The following is a 16,216-nucleotide window of genomic DNA, read 5'->3' as shown; positions in this document are numbered from 1 at the left end:
CCTCGTGAAAAATCAGATTCTTATCCTTTGTTTTAGAAATAGTTAATTTCATATAGCAGTTTCCCTACTTCAGCATTGAAGTTATTATAAACAAGGCTGACCCACGAACGAAGCCACTAAATATGAAATGACCCACTCGTGGTCAACCCCAGAAAGGGTCCCAGGTTTAATTTCCTGCTCTCACCTGGTCTCTATGTGTGGGATTGGGGATTTACAGTCCGCCTCAGTACTGATCTGGAATTTCCGGGAAACTTGCACCGAGACAAAAGGGTCAAGCGCTGCGTAATGTCCATTCCCAGTGCAATCGATGGGACAGAAATATTTCATCCAACTTTCCTCCCCGTTTCCTGTAGCAGAGTATAAAATTTTAAAACTGAACCACAGCTCCGCCCCTTTGAAAGGAAACATGTGAATTTCTCGCCTTTTGTTGTATGTGGGTCTAAATGTTAAGTAGCAGCAAGCCCTATACCAATTTTTTTAAAAGGAATTTTCAAAACGTACTTCTCTTCAATCCGTATTTTCTATGTCTTTAAATATGCTTTTTTCATTGGATCATAGTGAGTTAGGTTAAAATTGCTAAGTTTTTCACAATTGCATGGGCTTAACTATGCACCGCTTAACTGATATAAATGCCGTTTACTGGATTCAAACTTTCATTTCACGAATAAGAAGTAATTAAGGGAAGGGGGCTCAGTCGCGCCTTCATTCTCTGCCAGACCTTCTTCGACGATAACAATGATACCGGAGGTGGTAATGGCGCTTCGCAAACTTTTTCCTTGCGTAACTCATAGTCTCACAGGTAGTGTGATCGTACAGTGAAAATCGAGCGTTAGGAAGGCTTGGTGGTATTTTTAGTACTTGGAGTGAAGAGGGCAGTAAGAGCGCGGGAATTTACTGTGGGTGATATTAATGAAAAAGCATGTGATCCTGCATGATGAAGTTACAGTATAATGATAGAGCTCATTTATTATGAATGGATAGGAATCTCTCATTAGCGAACTAGTATCCTTGTTATTCTCATTGTATCCCTATAGTGCGGAAGCAGGCTATACAGCCCATCAAGTCTATCCCCCCCTCCAACGAGCATCCCACTCAAACCAATCCCACACCCACCCTAACCCCGTTACCCCACATTTACTTTGGCTAATCCACCTCGCCTGTGTAACCCCGGACACTACAAGGCAATTTGGCTGGACTTTTAATCCAGAGACCTAGATAATGTTCTGGGACCTGGGTTCAAATACTACCAGGGCAGATGGTGGAATTTGAATTCAATAAATATCTGGAATTAAGTGTCTAACGATGACTGTAAATCCATTGTTGATTGATGGAAAAACCCATCTGGTTCACTAATGTCCTTTAGGGAAGGAAATTGCTATCCTTGCTTAGTCTGGCGTACATGTGACTCCAGACCCACAGCAATATGGTTGACTCTTAACTGTCCCCTTGGCAACGAGGGATGGGCAATAAATGCTGCCCAGCCAGTGACACCCTTACCCCATGAACGATTTTTAAAAACTAGTATGGCCAGTCCTCCTAACCCTGCACATCTTCGGACTGTGGGAGAAAACTGGAGGAAACCCACACAGTCCATTCAGACACTCACCTGAGGCTGGAATCGAACCTAGGTCCCTGCTGCCGTGTGACAGCACTGAGCCACTGTGCCATCCCATTACTGTGATGCAATTAAGTGATGCAATAGGATCAATATTGATGCAATAGGCAAATGATTATTGAAAATTACTATAGATAATTGTACAGATTAATAAAGAATGCACACTCATTATTAATGTAACAACATCCCAACTATTAGTCTTAAACGATCTATTAACACATTAGGAATTTCCACAAGAAGACGAGTCTCTACCATTTGTGAAACTGCTGTACAATTTAGTGAAGTTTCGATTTAGTACAGTTATCACTGACCCACATCCGGTTGTAATCATACTTGGCCTTGCTTCTTGACATGAATAAAATCAATGCCTTCCTCTTTCTTGATGGATAGAGGATAGGTAATATATGGATAGATGATTGGCTAACTACTGGAAGTCAGAGAGTGGGGATAAGGGGAAGGGTGGCAGCATTTTAAAGATGAGTGGAATGCAGTTTCAGTGGACTGCCACAGAGATCAGTGGTAGGGCTACAGTCATTTACAATATATAGTAATGACTTGGGTGAGGAAAGCAAATGTCCTGTTGCCAAGTTTGTGATGACATAACAATAGATGGGAAAGCAAGTGGTGAGGATGACATAAAGAATGTGCAGAGGGAGAATGTGCGAGCTCTCCCTCTTGCAAGCTGAAGTCCCTACCTGCTTCTAGAAGACCACAATCACCCGCAACGCGCCTTAATCACTATCGCCCAGTGGGTCTGACCTCCATGATCATGAAGTTCTTCGAGACACTGATCATAGCACACATCAGCTCTAGTCTGCCAGCCTATCTCAAACCCCTGCAATTTGCCTACAAATGTAACGGGTCCACAGCAGATACCGTTTTCCCGGCCCTGCGCTAATCCTTGGAATATGTGGACAACAAAGATGCCTACATCAGACTCCAGGATAATAAAGTGTGGGGCTGGAAGAACACAGCAGACCAAGCAGCATCTCAGGAGCACAAAAGCTGACGTTTTGGGCCTAGACCCTTCATCAGAAAAGGGGAATGGGGAGAGGATTCTGAAATAAACAGGGAGAGAGGGGGAGGTGGACTGAAGATGGATAGAGGAGAAGATAGGTGGATAGGAGAGTATAGGTGAGGTGGTAGGGTGAGGATAGGTCAGTCCGGGGAGGACAGACAGGTCAAGGGGGCAGGATGAGGTTAGTAGGTGGGAAATGGAGGTGCGGGTTGAGGTGAGAGGAGGGGATAGGTGAGAGGAAGAACAGGTTAGGGAGGCGGGGATGAGCTGGGCTGGTTTTGGGATGCAGTGGGGGAAGGGGAGATTTTGAAGCTGGTGAAATCCACGTTGATACCATTGGGCTGCAGGGTTCCCAAGCGGAATATGAGTTGCTGTTCCTGCAACCTACGGGTGGCATCATTATGGCACTGCAGGAGGCCCATGATGGACATGTTGTCTAAGGAATGGGAGGGGAGTTGAAATGGTTCGCGACTGGGAGGTGCAGCTGTTTACTGCAAACCGAGCGTAGGTGTTCTGCAAAGCGGTCCCCAAGCCTCCGCTTGGTTTCCCCAATGTAGAGGAGGCCACACCGTGTACAGCAGATGCAGTATATCACATTGGCGGATGTGCAGGTGATTGTGAATTTCACCAGCTTCAAAATCTCCCCTCCCCCCACTGCATCCCAAAACCAGCCCAGCTCGTCCCCGCCTGCCTAAGCTGTTCTTCCTGCCCTGATTTGCCTTTCCAAAATGCAGCACCTCACATTTATCTAAATTAAATTCCATCTGCCAACTTCGGCTCATTGACGCATCTGATTGAGATTCTGTTGTATTCTGAGGTAACCTTCTTCACTGTCCACTACACCTCTAATTTTGGTGGCATCTGCAAACTTACTAACCATATGTCCTCTGTTCATGTGCAAATCATATACGTAGATGTCAAAAAGCAGTGGATCCAGCACTAATCCTTGTGGCACACCACTGGTCACAGGTCTTCAGTCTGAAAAGTAATCCTCCATCCCCCTCTGCCTTCTACCTTTGAACCAGTTCTGTATCCATATAGCTAGTGTTCCCTCTATTCTGTTGTGATCTAATCTTGCTAACCAGTCAATCTTGTCAAATACCTTACTGAAGTCCATGTAGATCACGTCTATTGTCCTGTCCTTATCAATCCTCTTCATTACTTCTTCAAAAAATTAAATTAAGTTAGTGAAACACAATTTCCTATGCACAAAGCCATGTTGACTACCCCTAATCTGTCCTTGCCTTTCCAAATACATGTAAATCCTGTCTCTCAGGATTCCCTCCAACAACTTGCTCACCACCAATGTCAGGCTCACTGGTTTATAGTTTCCTGGCTTTTCCTTTCCACCTTTCCTAAATAGTGGCACCACATTAAGCAGCATCTCACCTGTGACTATTGATGATATAAATATCTCAGCGAAGGGCCCAGCAATCTCTTCCTTCGCTTTCAAAGGTTCTAGGGTACACCTGATTAGGTACAAGGAATTTAGCCACGTTTGTGCATTTTAAGACGTTCATTACCTCCTCTTCTATAATATGGGCATTTTTTAAGATGTCGCTATTTATTGGCCTATATTATCTATCTTCCATATTTTCCACTGCAGCGAACACTGACACAAAATACATTTAGTATCTCTCCCATATCCTGCAGTTCTACACACAGGGGGCCTTGCAGATCTTTAAGAGGCTCTATTCTCTCCCTATTACCCTTTTTTCTTAATGTATCTGTAGAGTCCCTTTAGATTCTCCTGAACGCTATTTTCTAAAACTGTTTCATATCACCTTCTTTCCCTCCTGATTTCCCTTTAAGTACACTCCTTTTGCTTTCATACTCTTATAGGGATTCAATCAATCCCTGCTGTCTATATTGGATATATGCTTCCTTCTTTTCTTGTCCAAAACCTCAATTTGCCTAGTCATCCAGCATTCCCCACACCTACCAGCCCTGTCCTTCACCTGAGCAGGAACATATTGTCTCTGGGCTCTCATTATCTCATTTTTGAATGCTTCCCATTTTCCAGCAGTTCCTTTACCTGCAAGCATCTGACCCCCAATCAACTTTTGAAAGTTCTTGCCTAGCACCATCAAAGTTGGCCATCCTCCAATTCAGAACTTTAACTTTTAAATCCAGTTTATCCTTTGGTGTGGCTAATCTTCCCTAAATTTAAATGCTATCGCCTCCAGAAGCAAGCCTGGTGTCCAGTTTGCCTTTTGTTTTTTGTGGCCTTGTAAACAGGTGTCACAACTTTGAATGATTGTTGTATTTGTTCCTCTGCCCTGCCTATATCTGCACATTCCAGGCAATAAGCAACCTCCCTGTTCTTACTACCAAAATGTACTATCTCACATTTATCTTAGATAATAGGAGCTGCAGATGCTGGAGAATCCAAGATAACAAAGTGGACTTTATTTGCCAATCATTTGCCCATTCCGCAAATTTAATAACAACCCCCAGTAATTTGTTGCAATATCACTTGGCATTGAATATCTGTGCAATTTGATGTCATCTGAAAATTTTTGAATTGTGCACTTGACTCCAAAGGTCAGGTCAGGTTAAGGCTCCTGGAATAAAAGGCAACTTATTTATTTGATTTGAAAATTGGCTGAGTTAACAAGGGACTGAGTCGGGATAAAGGACAAGCAATCCAATTGGCAGCCTGTCAAAGTCAAATTAATGTTCTTAGAGGATTCATGTTGGGCTCTCAACCAAACAACAGTTCGATCATGGGATAGAAAGACACACATCCAAATATGCCAATGGCATAAAGACATGTGCATTCTGTATAGTGTAGAGGGTAGCATTACATTACAAAGAACTACTGTAGATTAAGTGATGAGGCAAAGCTGTGGGAAATGAATTTCAATACACAAGCAAATGTGTGGTCATCCATTTTAGACCTAAAAAGAATACAACAGGATATATTCTAAATGATGTGAAGCTCGAAACTTTAGAACCCAGATACATTGAATTGTCGCGAACAGGTCCAGAAAATAAATAAAAATATCTGACCTTTATATGAAAGGAATTTAATGCATAGAAGTCATATCTCAGCTCTCCAAAATCCTGGTTAGTCCACAACTGGGATATTGTGAATAGTCCTGGACAACAGACCTTAGGAAAAGTTTTTAAAAAACTGTTTAATTGAGCTGGGTGCCATGATTACACAACTGACCAGAGGAAAATAAAGTGTAATACTTGCTCATGAATGCATCAGTTGTTGGAGCACTGTTGTGACATAAACAAGTCAGACCAGTATGCATCATTTGCAAGTATTACTGGTTTCACCTTCTGGGCAGTAGAATGTGCTAACCGTGAGCTGTGGTTGTGAAGCTTGTGGCCACACGATGTGTGTGTGAGCCTGCGGTAAGCAGTATAATGTTGGCAAGAATCTCGATTGCTAACATTACTGCTAGGTGTGTGATGGTGGTGAATTGAGCAATGACTGACATTAGTGTGAGTTGGTAGGAAACAGCATTTGACAGTGCATTAATTGACTTTTGTCATGTTTTCTTACGTTATCATAAACTGGATTCAGTTTACTTGAAAAGATTTATTGACAACTGGGACTACAATTTGCAACTACAAATAACTGCTGACGCAACTTCCTGCTGGCACGCCTCTTACTAGACTGTGCATGCAGTTGTACATTCTGCTCTTTGGCTTATTAGGTTATCTCACTCTTAAAGCACTTATGAAAGGATCTTGACCATCCCTGTGTGGTCATTAAACTCATGGCACAGATCCTTGAAGCTAAATTGATGGCATCGAGCTCTGTGGCTAACTGTTTCCTGTGCCTTCTCCTGAAGTTCTCCTTCTGCACCCGCAAGGAGAAAGGACATATCTCATCCTTTCCATGTTCTTCTGCAAAACCTCCAGTGCAGCACCCCAAAAGCTGGGAGCTCACCATTTTCCACAATTAGTCGTTCTTTCACCTGCTGAAGGATCCCCAGTCTCTTCTCCAGTTATAGCAGGCCTGGCTGCATTAACAGTGCGAGAAACGGTGTGACTGTGTGAGGATCCCCAGTTATATATGTTACAAAGCATGCTGTCACAACTGTCTTTCGGGAATGATGTAGAATGGAGAAATATAAAGGAGCACTGCTTAGAATAGTGCACACAATGGAAACAGTTCAAAGTTTGCACTATCAGCTGAACTGTATTCCCAATAAAAATCCACACTGTTTTGGGATGGCCAAAGGTTTAAGAGTGGAGCAGTCAGCAAATCTCAATCCTAGACTTTTAACTGATGTTTTAGGGTTTCATGGTTTTATTATGCCTGTGATAAACATCTTTTGAATTGTTCATTGCTACAGGTAAGTTGTGTTCTTTGATGCAGGAAGCTGCTTGCTGGCTCATTGGCAGCGGTATTATAAGCACAGCAACAGCTAGTGTGGTGAGTGCGCCCCCTGCAGCTGTAGTAGCTCAATCACAGGGTAAAAATCAATGTTTAAACATTTACATTCAAGGTCTTACACAAACCTAAAAGTTGTGATTGCCTTCTTTAAAGTTTGAATCGCGCAATAAATAAAATCTGCTTATAACAGATCTAATACCGTATTTATCGTGTGTCAGGAGGACAGGTAGTCTAAGTAACGACATCTACTACATTCTTAACAATGGTTTTCTCAGGATGTAGGTTGTGTGACAGGAAATGTGCTGATGTAAGATCAATGGAGTAGGGGACTGTAAGAACCAGTGGGCCGGGGTTGGCCCTCTCACAGAGTCGCAGCGTGGCTTTCGGCCGCAGAGGGGCACAACGGACATGATTTTCACCATGTGATGGCTGCAGGAGAAATGCAGGGAAAACAGCCTCCCCCTGTACATGACTTCCTTTGACCTGACACCATCAATCGGCAGATTATGGAGTGTCCTTCTCTGCTTTGGTTACACAGTGAAGTTTGTCACCATCCATCGCCTGCTCCACGATGACAGGGTAGCCATGGTAATGACAATGGCTGCCGCCTGGTTAGCACCATCTGAGGTAAAGGGTGTTTGAGAACAATGACATCAGATCTGACACCAAGATCATGGTATATAGGGCTGTTGTAGTTCCTGTCCTCCTACTTGGCTCTGAGACATGGACATTCTACAGCAGACACCCTGAGGCACTGGAGCAGCACCATCAATGCTGCCTGCACAAGATCCTGTGAATCCATTGGGAAGCAAGTTGCACCAACACCAGTGCCCTTGACCAGGCCAAATGCCCCCACCATCGAGGCACTGACCACCTTGGATCGGCTGCGAAGGGCTGGGTACATCATCCGCATGACAAACACGAGACTCCCCGAGCAAGTACTTTACTCCCAGCTTCGAAATAGCAGGTGAGCAGCAGGTGGATAGAGGAAGCACTTAAGTGATACCCAGAAGGCCTCGCTGCCAAAGTGCGGCATTCCCACAGACACCTGGGAATAACTGGCCCAGGATCATCCAAAGTGGAGGAGGAGCATCCAGGAAGGTGTCAAGCACCTCAAGACTCACCTCTGGGAAAAAGTGGAAGCCAGGCAAAAACAGCAAAAGGACTGTGCTGAGACACCAATGTCCCACCCAGCCCTTCCCATGACCACCTCCTGTCCCAAGTGTAACAGAGACTGCTGTAGCTGTACAGCTACCTCTGGGCACACCCTGAAAGTGGAAGAGAGTCATCCTCGTCTATGAGGGACTGTCAATGAATGAATGTATGTGCTATTATTAATTCCCAGCCATCCATAAATGCCATGTTGATGGATATCTGCGAACAATTTCTTTAGCTCTAACTCAAACCAATATGAATACCAGTCACTGTTATGGATACTGAGTTCTTATGAATAGCCCTCGTTATCCTTATTAAAACCAATATGCCTGGACTCTTGCCAAGCAACTGTTGAATTGACCCCATGATACTTAGTTGCCTCTGCGTATAAGGTTCCACAGACCTTTTATTGAAATGAGGTAACACGATAATGGCTGTAATTGCATCCTTTCTTCTTCATTTAGTTTGTTTTAAAATGTGCTGTTTCCGAGGTCAAAATTGGATTGAATTCGCACACTAGGCCAAGAAGATAAAAACCCCCACATGACGTAATTTTCAATGCCCACAACAAGGTGGTGACCAATATTATTAGAATTTCCACAATTAATTTTTCAGATATAAAACAGAAAATAGGTCAGTGTTTAATAGTCTGATCAATAATTTTGCTCATTCAGGTATATAAAAGTGAATGGAGAAACATTTCAATTCAGACTGAATTGCATCAAAACATACAGCAGGAACGAAAAAAAGAGTTATTTGTGTCCTGTGACTGGGAGGGAGGTCAGAGCCAGGGTCTAGAAGCTACAACTAAGGCTTCAAAGACTGAGATGCCTAGTGGCAAAGACCATACATCAGCCTCTCTAGACTGCTCTGCTGTTTGATATGATGATGGCTAGATGCACAGAATCATAGATCGGTATGGTATAGAAAACAGACCCTTCAATCCAACTCATCCATACTGACCAGATATTCGAAATGAATCCAGTTCCATTTGCCAACATTTGCTCCATATCTCTCTAAACCCTTCCTATTCATGTACTCATGCAGCTGCCTTTTTCAATGTTGTAACTGTACCAGTCTCCACCACTTCCCCTGGCAGCTCATACCATACATGCACACCCCTCTGACTGAAAAAGTTGCCCCTTGGGTCCCTTTTAAATCTTTCCCATCTCACCTTAAACCTATGCCCTCTAGTTTAGGACTTCACTCCCCTGGGGTAGGACTCCCCTGCCCCAGGGCAAAGATTGACTATTTACCCGACAATGCCCCTCATGATTTTATAAACCTCTAAGGTTACCCCTCAGCCTGTTATGCTCCAGGGGAAGTTCAGGAAATTCAGCCTATTTAGCCTCTCCCTATAGCTCAAACCCTCCAATGCCGGTAATATCCTTGTAAATCTTTTCTGAACTCTTACAAGTTTCACAATATTTTTCCTATAGCAGGGTGGCCAGAATTGAACTCTGTGTTCCAAAAGTAGCCTAACCAATGTCCTGTACAGATGCAACATGACCTCCCAACTCCCCAAACTCAATACACTGACCAATAAAGGCAATCATACCAAACGCCTTCTTCATTATTCTGTCTACCTGCAACTCCACTTCCAAGGAACTATGATCCCAAACTCCAAGGTCTTTGCTTAGCAACACTCCCCAGGACCTTAACATTAAGCATGTACGTCCTGGCCCGATTTGCCTTTCCAAAATGCAGCACCTCATATTTATCTAAATAAAACTACATCTGCCACTCCTTAGCCCATTGACCCATCTGATCAAGGTTCTGTTATACTCTGAGATAACCTTCTTCACTGTCCACTACACTTCCACTTTTGTTGTTATCTGCAAACTTACTCACCATACATCCTATGTTCACATTCCAAATCATTTATATAAATGATGAAAAGCAGTGGACCCAGCACCGATCCTTCTGATATACCACTGGTCACAGGCCTCCAGTCTGAAAAGCAACACTCTGCCTCCTAATTCGGGCCAGTTTGTATCCAAATGGCTAGTTCCAACTCCACTATCCAGTCTGCCCTCCATAATACTTCAATACATTACTCATTACAATCTATCTCCTCCTTAAATTTACTCAATGTCCAGTGTCCACCACACTATAGGGCTGTGAATTCTACAGTTTAGATGACCCTTTGTGAGGAGTAATTTCTTCTCATCTCTGTTTTAAATCTCACATTCCTTATCCTAAAATGATGACCTCTCATTCTAGATATCCCCACAAGGGGAAACATCCTTTCTATGTCTACTTTATCAATTCCCTTTAACATCTTATATACCTCAAGTAGCTATCCTCTCATTGTTCTAAACTCCAGACAGTATTGGCCTAAGCAGCTCAATCAATCTTTATAAAACAAACCCCTCATGTTTACAATCATTTTAATGAACCACATCTAGACTGCCTCCAATGCAACTACGTCTCTCCCTCATTTTCTGAGGGAGACTAAATTGAACACAATGTTCTAGGTGCAGTCTCACTCATGCCTTGTACCGATCAGTAACACCTTTCTACTTTTATACTTGATTCCACCAGCAATAACTAGAAATTTGATTTGACTTCCTTAATAGTCATTGTACCTGCATACTAGTTTTCTATGATCCATGCTCAAGATTCCGCTGCATCAAGTTTCTGTTCATTAAGTTAATAGGTTGTATTTCAATTCCTCTACTCAAAATAGATAGCCTCACAATTTATCCACATCAAACTTTACCTTCCAAATTTTGGCCCATTCACCAGCCCTGTCCATATCTTTTTGTAAATTTCCTATTTCTTCATTGCAACTTACTTTCCCACCTATTTTAGTGTCATCTGCAAATTTTGCTACAGTGTTTTCTATCCACGCACCCAAGGTATTAATATAGATAGTAAATAGTTGGAATCCAAGGACTGAATTCCATGGCATCCCAATGCTGCCGAGTGTATTACCAAAGACAAATCAAGGTGCTTAGAAGCAGACAGAAACACTTGCATTCAGATAAATAGGTGGGATTACAATTAATTTTACAACATTTCAGGTGTTCATTCCTTTTTTGCCTTTAACACCTGGTAACTGCTGCCCAATGTTTCTGTAAGAAACAGCACCACCTGGTGGAATCCAGAGCGATTACAATCTGGGGCTTTTCCAGGTTTGAGTTCCTGTTGGGCGAGTTGATCTAAGATGGAGAGTGAAAAAGGGCACTACCTTTAACTTGAGATAACAAGGTGTAGAGCTGGATGAACCCAGTAGGCCAAGCAGCATCATAGGAGCAGGAAAGCTGATGCTTTGGGCCTAGACCCTTTCTTTCTGAAGAAGGGTTTAGGCCTGAAACATCAGCTTTCCTGCTCCTCTGATGCTGCTTGGCCTGCTGTCTTCATCCAGCTCTATACCTTGTTATCTCGGATTCTCCAGCATCGACAGTTCCTACTGTCTCTGAAACTACATTCAACCTTTTAGCTTTCACCTACATAGGGGAAGAAGGTATAAAATAACCATGTCCAATTATTGTTCAGTAATCACCCTACTGGAAAGCCCATGTGCACGGTGTAAATAAAAACAGAAAATGTTGCAAATACTTAACATTTTAGTTTGTTTATTACTGTGTATTTTGAACATGTACTGTTTTTATTTCAGATTTCCAGCATATTCATCGTTTTGCTTTTGAGCATGTGCGCCAGATGCTGTACAGAATAACCCTGATTTTGACTATGATATCAAATACAACTTGCATCTCTACCTGCTCCCGTATTATACTTCAGATGCCTCCCAAGGATGGATCTTAGGCTCCCACCTATTTCTCAAACACACATTGCCCTTTGAAAACATGATTCAAAAGAATGGCATTAGTTTTCACCTACACACGGGCAACACCCAGGTTCACATCACTGTGATTTCACAACTCCTCTGCTGTTTCTGAATTATCATCATACTTATCCAGCATCCAGCGCTGGATCAACAGAAAGTTTCTCCAGGTCTGATACCCGGAAGCCAAAGCCTTTGACCTGAATTTTTTGAGGAGCGACAGTCATTGTTGAATTGCTGCTCTCCGCAAATATTGCCCCAACTCAATGCTGCTCCACATTTATTCCAGGATATTAGAACATAGAACATAGAAAAGTACAGCACAGTACAGGCCCTTTGGCCCACGATGTTATGCCGTGGAATAATCCTAATCCAAAAATAAAATAACCTAACCTGCATTCCCCTCAATTCACTGCTGTCCATGTGCCTGTCCAGCAGTCGCTTAAATGTCGCTAATGACTCCGCTTCCACAACTACCACTGGCAAACTATTCCATACACTCACAGTTTAGAAGTGGCACCAGTGCCAGAAATCCTGGGAGGTCCCAGAGTGGTGAGATTAGAGTGGTGTGTGCAGACATCAGTCGCAAAAGTCAGTTCAATAAACCTTCATTGCACTCATCCGCGGACTTACTAATCCACTCTTCCACTCCGACATCCAAATCGTTTACAAAAATCACAAATAGAAGAGGACCCAGAACAGATCCTTGTGATATGCCACTCATAACTGAGCACTATGTTGAATATTTTCTGTCTGCTACCAAACTTTGTCTTCTAAGGGTCAGCCAATTCTGAATCCAATCTGCCACATTTCCCCTTATGCCATACCTCCTTACTTTCTGCATGAGCCCACCATGGGGAACCTTATCAAACGCCTTACTTAAATCCATGTATACCACATCCACTGTTCTACCTTCATCCATGTATTTGGTCACCTCTTCAAAGAATCCAATAATGTTTGTGAGGCATGATCTAGCCCTCACAAATCCATGCTGACTATCATGAATCAAACTGTGCCTATCCAAGTGATCATAAATCCTATCTCTCAGAGCCCTTTCCAATAATTTTCCCACCACTGATGTAAGACTAATTGGCCTATAATTTCCAGTTTTATCTCTATTCCCTTTATTGAACAAGGGAATGTCGTTTACCACTCTCCAATCTTCTGGCACTGTACCCGCGGACATTGAGGACGAAAAAATCATCGCCAAAGGCCCTGTGATCTTTTCGCTCACTTCCCATAGAATCCTTGGATAAATTCCATCAGGCCCAGGGGACTTATCTATCTTCAAGTTCCTCAAAATTCCTAGTACACCTTCCTTCCTAACATTTATCTTCTCTAGCCTACCAGCCTGTTTCACACAGTCCTTCCCTACAACTAGATCCCTCTCAGTTGTGAATACCGAAGAAAAGTATTCATTAAGGACCTCTCCTATCTCTTTAGGCTCCGTGCACAAATTCCCTTTACAATCCGTGATCAGCCCTGACCTTTCTCTGGTCATTCTCTTATTCCTCACATATGTATAAAAAGACTTGGAGTTTTCCCTGATCCTTTCTGCGAAGGTTTTCTCATGCCCCCTTATAGCTTTCGTAAGCCCTTTCTTCAGCTCCTTCTTGGCTAACTTATATCCCTCTAGAGCCTTTTCCAATCCTTGTTTCCTAAACCTTATATAAGCCTCCTTCTTCCTCTTGACAATCCCTCTTCATTAACCCATTTGTCCTATTCTCTACACTCACCTGGGAGGTAGTGTACAAAACATGCTGGTGGATACACAGCAGAAAATAATTGGGCAAGGTTCCTCTTAATTTGTCCAGCAAAGCAAAAATGATGTTCCAATAAAATGATAGAGCACTTAAGCTTCAGAGCAGTTCTGTCTATGTTTTAATGACAGCATAACCTGGACAATATTCATATTTGAGCTGACAAGTAGCGGCATCATTTATACCACATAATGCCAAGCAATGACCATCTACAACATACCAGAATCTAACCAATGCCCCTTAACATTCACTGTCATTACTGTCTATCTCCGCACAAGCTGTCCTGCATTTACAAAGATGGAATACTTCCCACTTGCCTGGATGAGTGCAGTTCCTACGTCACTCAAGAAATTTGACACCATCCAGGACAATGCAACATGCTTGATTGGTGCCACAAACATTCAGTCCCTCCACTGTTGGTGCTTGATCATAGCAGAGTGTGTCATCAACTGCTCTATTTAAAAATTCACTAAGAATCCTTAGGCAATACAATCTAAACCCATAACCACTATCTGGAGGACAAGGGCAGCAGGTACAAGGGAATGCCACCTCCTGCAAGTTCCTCTCCAATCCACTCACTATCCTGACTTCTAACCTTTTCCATCAGGCAGATGATGCAGAAGCTTAAACGCACATACCAAAAAGTTCACAAACAGCTTCTTCTTCACCGTTATTAGGCTTCTGAATGAACCTCTCAAGTTTCAAACCTAATGTTGGTCTTGCTTTTTGTTGTGCCTTCTTTGCGGCCATAACTAGGTATTCCTCACTGGGAACTGATTGGCTAAAGTGACTCTCTACAATCTCCCTCTATTTCATCGGTGGCGTCTTTTTGTCACCAGAGATGGAGACAGAGAGGTCCAGGAAGGAGAGGGAGGTATCAGAGATGGCCCAGGTGAACTTGAGATTATGGCGAAAGGTGTTGGTAAAGTTGATGAACTGTTCAAGCTCCTCATGGGAGTACTGGGCATTTCTGATGCAGTCAGCAATGTAGCAGAGGAAGAGGTGGAGGATAGTGCCAGCGTAACAGCAGAACAGGGATGGTTCCACGTATCCTACGAAGAGGCAGGCTTAGCTTGGGCCCATATGGGGGCCCATGGGTGTTGTTGCGGCTGCTGTCCTGTTGATGGCACTGGAACAAGGTGCATGACTGTGTGACAGCTGCAGCCCTAGCTATCATGGAATACTCCTGTAAAACCAAACCAAACCAAAATCCTCCTTTGGTTACAATGACCGTGAATGCTGTCATACTTGAAGACTACCACATTGATTTGAACTATATTTCAAACTATGTTAAAAAATGCACATTAATTCTGAGTAATTTTGCAAATACTGATGGTATTTTGCTGTTTTTTAATTATATGATATCTAAAACCTGATCGGAAGAGCTGATGAAGGGTCTAGGCCCGAAACGTCAGCTTTTGTGCTCCTGAGATGCTGCTTGGCCTGCTGTGTTCATCCAGCCTCACATTTTATTATCTAACTGTAATCTTACTTCATTTACATCTAGTGGGATTCTTTGGCTGTCTACAATGGCTTGCCAGCCTGGATCCTGAAGAAAATGTTAACTGTTCGGCCAAGGCATGGCTTTGTTTTGGGGCTTTGCTGTGGGCTGCCCTAGAGTCCCAGGATATGTCCTGACTGAGGCTATGCAATTTCCTTCATTCAAGGAGTGTCCCTGAAACTCAGTCAGCCTGGCAAAGGTGTCCACTTCCATCAGCTTATCCTGTAACTCTTGTGCTCCAATTGCTGCATTTTCCAATGATAAAACCAGTTGTCACGCCTGTTTGAAGTCCAGTTGAGCTTCAGCTACTAGGCACTTCTGCATGGTAACATCATTAATTCCATGTACCAAATGGTCTCTCAGTATCTCATTAAGGGTTAAACTAAAGTCACATGCCTCTCCCTGTTGTCTTAACTCTGTCAAAAATGCAAACACAAATTCCCCTGATTATAAAATTGCTAATATCAGAATTAGAGAAGGCTTAGGTTTGTAAAATTCCTTTGCTAAATCCATGAACTCTTGAAAGGTTTTAGTTCCTAGTGCCTCAGGGAAAGTTAAGCAGCTAATAATCGAAAAAGCTATGGGTTCACAAGCAGTCAGGAGAATTAGTCATTTCTTTTCATCTGTCTGAATGTTATTTCCCTGAAAAACATTGCACATTCTTTCCTCCACTGATCCCAGTTTTTGATGGCAGAATCAAACGAGTCAAGCTTCCCAAATAACCATATGATTCTAGAAATGCTTAGCCCAACTCAAAGTCAACTGTCGCGAGCGAATTTCTTCAGGCGTGTTTTTTTTCTCTCATCATCACTGAAGTAACTCCACAGACGCAGATATCCCATCAGCAAGTCACCCTTTATTTACATGTGGAGACTCCTTGGCACCGATCCAGCACCCTCAGAGGCAGCTCTCAGAGTGTTGGGATGTGTGTCGGTATTGGCAAAAGGGTATGTGGTCACAGAGAATGTCTGCGAGAGAGTAAATGTGTGTCTATGTGAATGCAAAAGGATGTGTATTTGT

This window comes from Stegostoma tigrinum, chromosome 12, assembly GCF_030684315.1.
Source record: "Stegostoma tigrinum isolate sSteTig4 chromosome 12, sSteTig4.hap1, whole genome shotgun sequence".
NCBI lineage: Eukaryota > Metazoa > Chordata > Chondrichthyes > Orectolobiformes > Stegostomatidae > Stegostoma > Stegostoma tigrinum.
This window is presented reverse-complemented; position numbering follows the sequence as displayed.